Source organism: Corvus brachyrhynchos, unplaced genomic scaffold (assembly GCF_000691975.1).
Source record: "Corvus brachyrhynchos isolate BGI_N302 unplaced genomic scaffold, ASM69197v1 scaffold106, whole genome shotgun sequence".
NCBI lineage: Eukaryota > Metazoa > Chordata > Aves > Passeriformes > Corvidae > Corvus > Corvus brachyrhynchos.
The window spans coordinates 3,235,386-3,244,040 of NW_008238834.1; the positions used below are offsets into that span (position 1 = coordinate 3,235,386).

An 8,655-nucleotide genomic window follows, 5' to 3' on the forward strand; every position below is an offset into this window, starting at 1 on the left:
TGGCTTCCTTAAATTTTCAGAAAAAAACGTTTTTGAAAAAAAAAAAAAAAAAAAAAAAAAAAGTGCAGTAGTTTAAATAAGATGAGTTTTTGAAGCAGAATTTCTCTCCCACACAAGGGAGAAATTTTCTGTCTATAAAAAATGAATCATCTGAAAATCACATCATAATTCCTCTGCAGGCTCTTCAGGTCTTTGCCATCCTGTATTCACAGAGTTCCTGGTTCATGATTTATGGCATCCCATGAAAGCTTTGTGCTGCACTGCAGCACCCAGAGTAGGTCAGCAGCTGTGGTGTGCCAGTGAACATGTGGGGCAAAAGAATCTGACCCAAAGCAGTCAACAGAGAAGCATTTCAAAACAAAAATGAGTGACTTCCATCTACTTCTTCATTTTCATTCAAATATTTTAGTTTGAATAACTTATTTTCCAGCTTATTTTTGGCCAAATACACATTAAAAATTATTAACAGGCTTTATTCTGGAAGCCTCCCTGGATATAAAAACCACTTTAAATCCTCTAGAAGAAAATCCTGGTAGTGGGGTTCTGCTGCAGACTCGAATTTCTGGCACAGAAATACAGGATAAAATTCTTAGTAATACAACTACTTCGGTCATATTCAATACTGCTCTTCATTGAAATAGATCAACATCTGTTGACATTATTCAGGATTTGAAGAAGGAAAGAGACAATATTTGTTCAATAAATGCATATAAGAGCTATTTCATCTAATGGCTTTAAATAGAAAATAACATAGTATAGTAGCAAAAAGGTGATATTCATAGTTATTTTGTCTGGGCCAATCATTTCTTGCATAAATCTCAATCTGCAAATATCATCCTGTAGATAAGTGCCCACTTTTACTTTGAACGTATATGCATACTTGGAACATGGAATAGATCACTTCTGAATGATTAATGGGGCCATAAACTGGAATCCATAAACTAGATTTTAGAATTTTAGCATCACTGTCTTACAGAAGGAACTTTCTTGTTACTTCTCCTCCCTTGTGAGTAAGCTTCATCCTACTCTGAAAATCAAGCAGCGATGGCGTTTCATAAATCAATGGAAACACGTCTATCTTCACTTGTGATCAGCCCTCAGCTTTCCCACACCACTCCTGTTCTCCTGCAATGCAGCATTATGCAGTAGTGGAAGGGGGGAGTGTCTGGGAAGAGATACAGAAGCAGAGTCATCATTGCCCATACCACAGACCTGCACGAGTTAGACCTGGCCCAGTTTGTCCTTTCAAAGCATAAAACACAGAAGAGTAACACTCAATACAGGCGTTTACAATACATTATCCAGCCTTCTCTCAGGGCCTATGTGTGCAACTGCAAGCAAAACTACATCAGTTAGTTATACGTCTCCAAATAACTCCACCACACTGCATCTAGAATATTAATTTACACAAAATTAGAATAAGCTTTTTATTTCTTCCTCACAAGTAGCTAGAAGAAACCATCAGAAAATGAGATCAGATGTATCAGTAACATACAGCTGAACCAAACTCCTCAACCCAGCTAACTGTAAGAAATAATAAATTTTTCTAATCCTGATGTGAACATCCCATAACTTGGCAACATTATTTCTAGGTATACCAAGTTGTATATTTTCTGAAAGAAAAATACCAGCTGTATTAATTTGATCTGACACCAATAAACTGAGACAGAAAGGCACATGCAGCTCTCTCTGGCAATAGGGATGCTGTTTATGAAGGAAGCCAAGAGCCCTCTGCTACTGACAGTTCCAGAGTACCCCTCGAAGTGACAGCAACTAGAATTTCTAGAATAAACCATCATTTATCACATTTTGAGGTTCATGTTGACTCTGAAGAAGACATCCCCATTTCTCATCCGTGAAGTTACCACAGGTTAAGGGTACTGTGCTTCTCAGCTATCCAAGCACAGATTTTATGTATTTTCATTAACACTCTTAATGATCATATTTTTGGTTAATTCATAGCACTCCCCTCAGAAGCCCCATGTGCATAAGCCCCTTGCTTAAACCAACAACAGCTCTACCCATGCAAACTCATTGTTACACACAATATACCAGCAAAGAAACTTGCATTTCTATGTTAGTTCCTTGGGTATATTCTCATTCATAAACACTCTGCCTTACTGGGAAAATCACTGAAATGGTATTAGGCCCACTTTTTTACCTCCCCAAATGGACCTGCAATGATACCTTTTCAGTCAGTCCAGCAAAACTTCTAAGTGTTTAGGAGCAAGCAGTGAGAATTGATCATCATCTGTTAGCATTTCCCACTTCACATACTATTTAAAATCTTACTGCTATAAAATTGAACATTCAAACCTGATTTAACTGGTGATCTGAGAAGCCCAGCCAGGAAGAGGATCCTGAATAAGCCAGATATCCATACTTTAACATTTTCTGTTCTGAAGCAGATAAGAACAATTACAAGTCAGGCTGTGTTTTAGTCAACAGCACATAATTTTGTTAAATAATACATCAAAGAATGTTCTTTGGGAAAACTGAAGGATTGGAGGCATTTTTACTTCTTTATTTTCCCCCAAACCCATCACTTTAATCAAATAGACCAATTTTGCCAGATAAGCCCTTCCCTCTTCTCCCTAGCTATTTCATTGCAAGACAACTGCAAAGCAGATAAATCCTTGGCAGCAGCAGAGAACAGCACAAGCTCCTCGCTAACCCAGTGCAAAGAGTTACATGGCAAAACATCACCAGTGTGGCACAAACCTGAGTTTTGACATTGCTCTCCTGGTACACACAAGAAGATGCCAACAAACAGCAGGCTTCATCTCACACAGTCCCCTTCCCACTCTCTAAGAGATGCAAACTGTTTTCATCAGGTACAGATGTATTTAAGCTCACACCTTTCTTTTTTCCCAAGCAGACCATTTTGGAGTATTTCTGTAGGGGAACAAGAATGAATATCAAATTAGACTGAACTGAACTAAATTCTCCTCACACTCCAGAGGTGATCATTACATTTCCTCCAGCCTGTCAGTCTCACAGGCTGGTGGTGTATTCCTGACAGAGTTACTCCCATCAAAACTAATGACACAAGGCCAGGATTAGGAAAATGGAGGGTACCAAAACTCCAGCTTTGAAGGAAAGATGACTTACCACAAGCTTCCCCTTCTGCTAGCACACCAGTAATGTATATGTATTCCATGCAGAATAGCAAATGCTTGGCAGCCTGCTTCAAGCATGACATATAAAATAAAAAACCCCATAGCATGATAAAACAGTATGATGAAAAAAAGATTAAGTAATGTTAGTCAGTTGAGGAATGGCTGTCAATCTTTTCCCTATTTTTCTGAAGCAAGCAGGGAGTTGAAACAGCAGATATTCTAAACCTTCACAACCCCCTTCCTCATCAGCTTGTGTTGCACTGCCAAATGCATGTTTGCCTAATTTCATGGCTGTGAGTACTTGATAATAAGCCATTTTCAGCTTCTTTTTAAACTCTATCCAAGCAGGAGTAAGAGATTAAACAGGAAAGCCAAGTCACACTATTTTAGCTGTCAAATTAAAACAGAGAAGCAACCCTATTCTCATACCTCCTGCTCTCAGAAAAGGAAATAGCAAGTTATTTTAGAACAGGATCTTTTAGATCTTAATACTGAAGGGAATTTCCCCCAAAATGACTGATCACTCCAGCAAACAGATCAACACATTAAGCCCAAGCATTTGCTAGCAGACAATGGTAGCACAGGCAATTCAATTACCAAATTTTTAGTTTTCAGCAAGGAGGTTTTTTGTGAAAAAGCTCCCAACCATTTAAAAAACTAAGCCAAACTCCCAATTATCCAGACTTAAAGAAAAGCAGCTTCTTGTCCAACTCCTAAACAAAGACCTACAGATTAAAGCATGGTCTTTAAGTACACAGCTTCCTATAGCTTTAGCCATCAGTCCCCACTGCCAGCTGTGATGTGAGAGTGGGCAAGACAAGCTGTACAGCTTCCCCAGGAGAGGGGATAATTTGCATCTCTGCTTGAGAGCAGACACGTGAAGAGGGTCTGTTGGGAGGCAAGGACTTCTCTGGGCAGAAAGCAACACTCCCCACCAGGGACACAGCTTCTGTCTGAAATGAGCTGTAAGACCATTTTAGTCTGGACACCAGCTAAAACATGTACTCTTCTAATAGAGCCTAGTTGCCTTTAGACTTTCTGACCATGTCAACCTGTAACTTTCACATAAAGTAGGAAACAAAACAAATCAAATAACTCGGACCACAGTGATGCCATAACACACAGGTGCTTTTGTCTTTATGATGAAATGTCACAAAGTGCAAGTAACATTTACATTTGGCACACAAAATGAATTCCTGACACCAAAGCAAAGTGGTTAACAACAGTGAACAAGAACATTTGACACTTTCTATTGAAAATCATTAAGGATGAAACATTATTTTTGACCTGCTTTCATTATGGAAGCAGTATTGGTAGAGTGATTATTGGAAAAGGTGTGGAGAGATAATGACTGTGGGTTTGTGAGAGTCTGTAATACACAAGTAAGTGAAAGCTTTGCCCTCTAAATTTCTCTTCTTTAGTACAGATTACCACCAATACCACAAAAACTTCCACTACAAAACATTTCTATGGTTAATAAAATGAATATGAATGAATATATATCAAGTTATTACAAATTACTCTCTGCCATCAATAATATATGTTATCAAACAACAGCATGTTATCAATCAATAATAACATCAATCAGTACTGTGGTACAGCAAATGACAGGAGCAGCCAAGTAGTTCTGTATTATTTTAGATAACTACTATTTATCATGAATGAAGCAAATTTATCAACAACATAACAGCAGATATTTTTATGATTACTTATATTAATATTTATGCTATTGACATGAAGTGAATTAGATTTCAAAAGCAACCAAACCATCTCAAAAGGCAGGAAAAACCTGGGGGACCAACCCTTCCTGAAAGAGAGGAGGACAGACCCAGACAGTAAGAGAACTGGTAAAGTCCCAATTCCAAAATAATCCATATCACAGACTCTTTTTTTAGCCAGGTGTCCCTAGGGAGAGCCTAAATGCTCATAGAAAGGTTGTGTGGGATTCAGCCAAGAAGTTCTCAGGCTCATTTTTGGATAAACATTAAGTGTTTTTTATATCACATAGTTGTAAGAGGGTGTCTTGGGGTGACTTTATGCTGTGTATCCCCTACCGCTGCTCTATGCCCAGAAATTAATTTTGTGCCTTTCCGTGCCTTTAAATGGAGCCTGAGAGGGGGGGAGAAGAAAAAACCAAGTGAACTTTTCAAAGCAGTTGTTCAAGGACACAGATACACTCTTCTCTGCGTTCTTCCGCTGCAGTAGCAAGAGCAGAGGAAGCACCATGCTTGCTTTTCAGCCAGCTTTTGGCTCCTTTTCTCCAGAGGGAGACGGAGAGTTGAACTTTGTTTTCCTGTGACTTCCGTTTTTTTCCTTCTTCTCTTCTGGACTGTTTCAACATCAGAACACATTGGGAGAATTTTCCACTGAGGCCCTGGAGGTGGGCCCACGACCCAGCTCCAAGGAGAAGGAAAGAGATTACACCTACAGAAGGACTCTGAAATTTCCCCAGGTTTCTCTCCACAGCGAGAGGTTTTATTATTTAGCATTATTATCCTTTTCCTGTGTTTTTGTTAAATAAATAGTTTTTATCTCTTTCACTTTCATCCAATGGAAATTTATTTTTTTTCCCCGAACCTGGTGGGGGAGGGATGGTTGTAACCTGCTTTCTATCAGGGAATATTTTCCTCCAAATTTGTCCAAACTGGCACAGAGGGAGTGGGGCATTGAGCAGCCAATAGATCCTGTTTAATTTCTATTTTTCACAGCCAATTGGGGATGGTGTTTTCTGTTCCTTCAGAGCTATTTTATTTCTTCAGACTGTTTTTCACCTTCACACGACAAATTGCTGTTAGTGTCTCCTTGTTTGGTGTCTGTGGATGTCTCTGGTTTCTAGGTACCTCAGCTGCACTTCAAAGAGACCAGCTGCCGTTTTAAAGGATGTTTTTCACTAGTTCACAGGGCTGGTCCCCAGGCTCACAGTTCCAGGCTGGCAGACCTTTCTCTGTCAGTTTTCTTGACTGGACAATATCTTTCGTTCACTAATTTTCCTTTCTAACCAGGCCGTCTTTATGACCTCACATCTCTGCCTAAAAAGGCTATTTTTAATAAATAGTAACATGCTAAGTATGCAAGATTTGGCTCCCAGATCAAGAGCATATTCAGTAGGGAAGCAGCTAAAAAGTGAAAATCTCAGATTAAAATATGCGAGTAAGAAAGATGAAATCAAGGGAAGGGTATACGAAGAAACAGGACTAGGCAAAAATATTTTCTTTCAGAAATGCCAGAGTTCCACAAATTTACTCTGTAATGTTCCGACCAATTTCACCACTAAGCGCTGTGCAGCGGCTACAGTTTTCCATCCTGCAAAAATTAAGCATGGGCAGAGTGTCCAAGAACTCAGCAATGCTGTACTTTATTTGATACTTTAAAGCCAATAGTATGTATAGATTACTTCAAAATCAAGACCACATGTAAATAAGAGCAACCAGGAGCAGGGAATCTCTCTGAATTAATGAGCATACTTACACTGAGGTCCCATGGGTGTCACCTTTCCTTCTGGCTCACAGAGCTTTCAGGACAGCAGCTATAGCCAAGTGCACAGTGCCCTTCTCTGGTCCAATCTGTTGAACAAAAAAATGGAGACCCCTCAGTGTCATCCACAGTGGTTTGATACTCACCTATGTCTCAGTTTCTGTTAAATGATATTTTGTTTGCCGTGGTTTCAAAGACAGCACTGTTGATAACACAGCAAGGGAAAAAGTCACTGATAGTGGGGGGGGGGGGGGGAAGAACAATTCACATTGGTTAAAAATTATGAAAAACAGAAGATGCAGAAATGTGCAACTTGCATCAAATACCCCCCTGGAATTCTGACTGGTCGCTTTCACACTGGCTTGGCTGAGAACCACATGTATTCCCAATTTCCAAGAAGGCAAATGGAACTATTTTGTGAAAATTCACACCTTGCATGTTTGTTACTACCGTTTTCACAACAGCACCCTCAAATGTGTCTTACCCAACTAAGCTGCCTGTTGCTGGTAAGCTCTCTGGAGAAGCCTCCAAAGTTGTTGACAATTTCTCCCATGTCTCTATTGACCACATGAATAAAGAAAGCCTTGACAGCACATATGACTGCCAAGCATAGCCGAATTTACTGCCTCATTACATCCAAATGCCTATAACAGAAGGACTGTGGGCCCTTTCCTCAGCTGATACTTTGAGAATTAACCTTTTCAGACAGCCTGTGAATTTGAAGTACCAGCATGGAACCATTCATTTTGCGCCCAGACCTGGGTGGCCACTGTCAATTTAGCTGAGTGGCCATGTTGCATTTTATACTTGCCTGTTTCCAGGTGCTGATCCCTTCCTCATAAAAATTAATAATCACAAAGGGCTTTCAAGATGAAAGTTACTCTGTATCACCTCCCACTCCACAGAAGAAGAAAACAGCCACCCTAGACTGGCAGTCCAAAACACGGTTAAGGACACAGAGGCCGTCAGATCCCATTATCCTCTGAGGAAAACAGCATTTCTCCAAATTAGACAGCCTTTACATACCATCCCTTTGAAGCAACTGCTGCATTTCCCTGAGTTGTTTTGCTACTTGCAGTCACGTTCAGGTTGTCATTTCCTCATGAGGCATTCTGTTTCTGGCAGTGAGATAATGGCAGTTGGGCTCCAGCTGTTTCCGGTCCCCAAGACTCAGGCTGCAGCTGAATTGGTTTTTTCCAATACCACTAGTCAATGTCAACATATATTCCAAGCAAACGTTTTTGCCAGGGTAAACCACATGCCGATCTTCTTTAGCAAACTGCAGAGTGTCAGAGAAAGGACAGACACAGCATAAGCCTGGTGCCAACCATCATTTTCTTCAGCAGCATGGAATAAACAGTCTTGAGAGTTGAGACAGTGATTCCAGTTCTCTGAGTTCTCCCCTGCTTGGGGTATTTGCTTGAGATATGAGGAACCGGTGTCTGAAACACTGTTTTGTAAGAACTCCTTTGCGTGGTTCTGCCTAAGACATTTTCCTTGCCTGTGTCTCAGTTCCTATGCTGTTCCCACCTGCATTGTGGGAATGACATCCCATCCCGCTTTTCTTGGATGTGATGAGTCATGTACTACAGTGCCTGAGGTCATTTATGTATCTAGGCAGGTTGTACTACGCGCATTTCACCCATGACGACGGGGAGGGTTTTCAGCTTCTTAGAACAAACCAGGTGACACACAGATTCCAATTTGAGGCTGACTAAAGATAATGGTTTATTCCTAAAGAAGGTTAAAATAACTGAGTATGTACCTGCCAGATTGCTAAGTGATTAAAAAAAAAACCAAACCCAAACAAAGGAGACGTTTCTGTGAGAAACAATTGCAAAGGTAGATTGAAGGAGGAAAAGGCATGATATCGTCAAGTCAGAGGTTTTGTGGGTGTTCAGCTGAGTGCTTAGAGGGTTTTGATATATTCATAGTGTCAGTGAAACAGACTGGAATGGCAAAGAAGGAAGTGTTCATTCTCTGGTCTAGGGGTGAAAGGGCACTGCTGCAAACCAGTGATGTCTGGAAGTTACACCAAAGTACAAGAAGGGAGCAATGAGAA

General features: G+C 40.3%; 1 long non-coding RNA gene across 1 annotated transcript in view; it reads right to left on the reverse strand.

Annotated features, from left to right (window-relative positions):
- LOC108447652 overlaps positions 1-8,071 on the reverse strand; it is a 9,601-nt gene extending 1,530 nt beyond the window's left edge. The window contains exons 1-4 of the long non-coding RNA XR_001863318.1: positions 7,620-8,071; positions 6,588-6,682; positions 2,722-2,895; positions 2,317-2,399 (exon numbers count right to left, since the gene is read on the reverse strand). This is a non-coding gene — a long non-coding RNA (uncharacterized LOC108447652). The remainder of the gene's footprint in view (positions 1-2,316; positions 2,400-2,721; positions 2,896-6,587; positions 6,683-7,619) is intronic.
- Between the last annotated feature and the right edge of the window lie 584 nt (positions 8,072-8,655).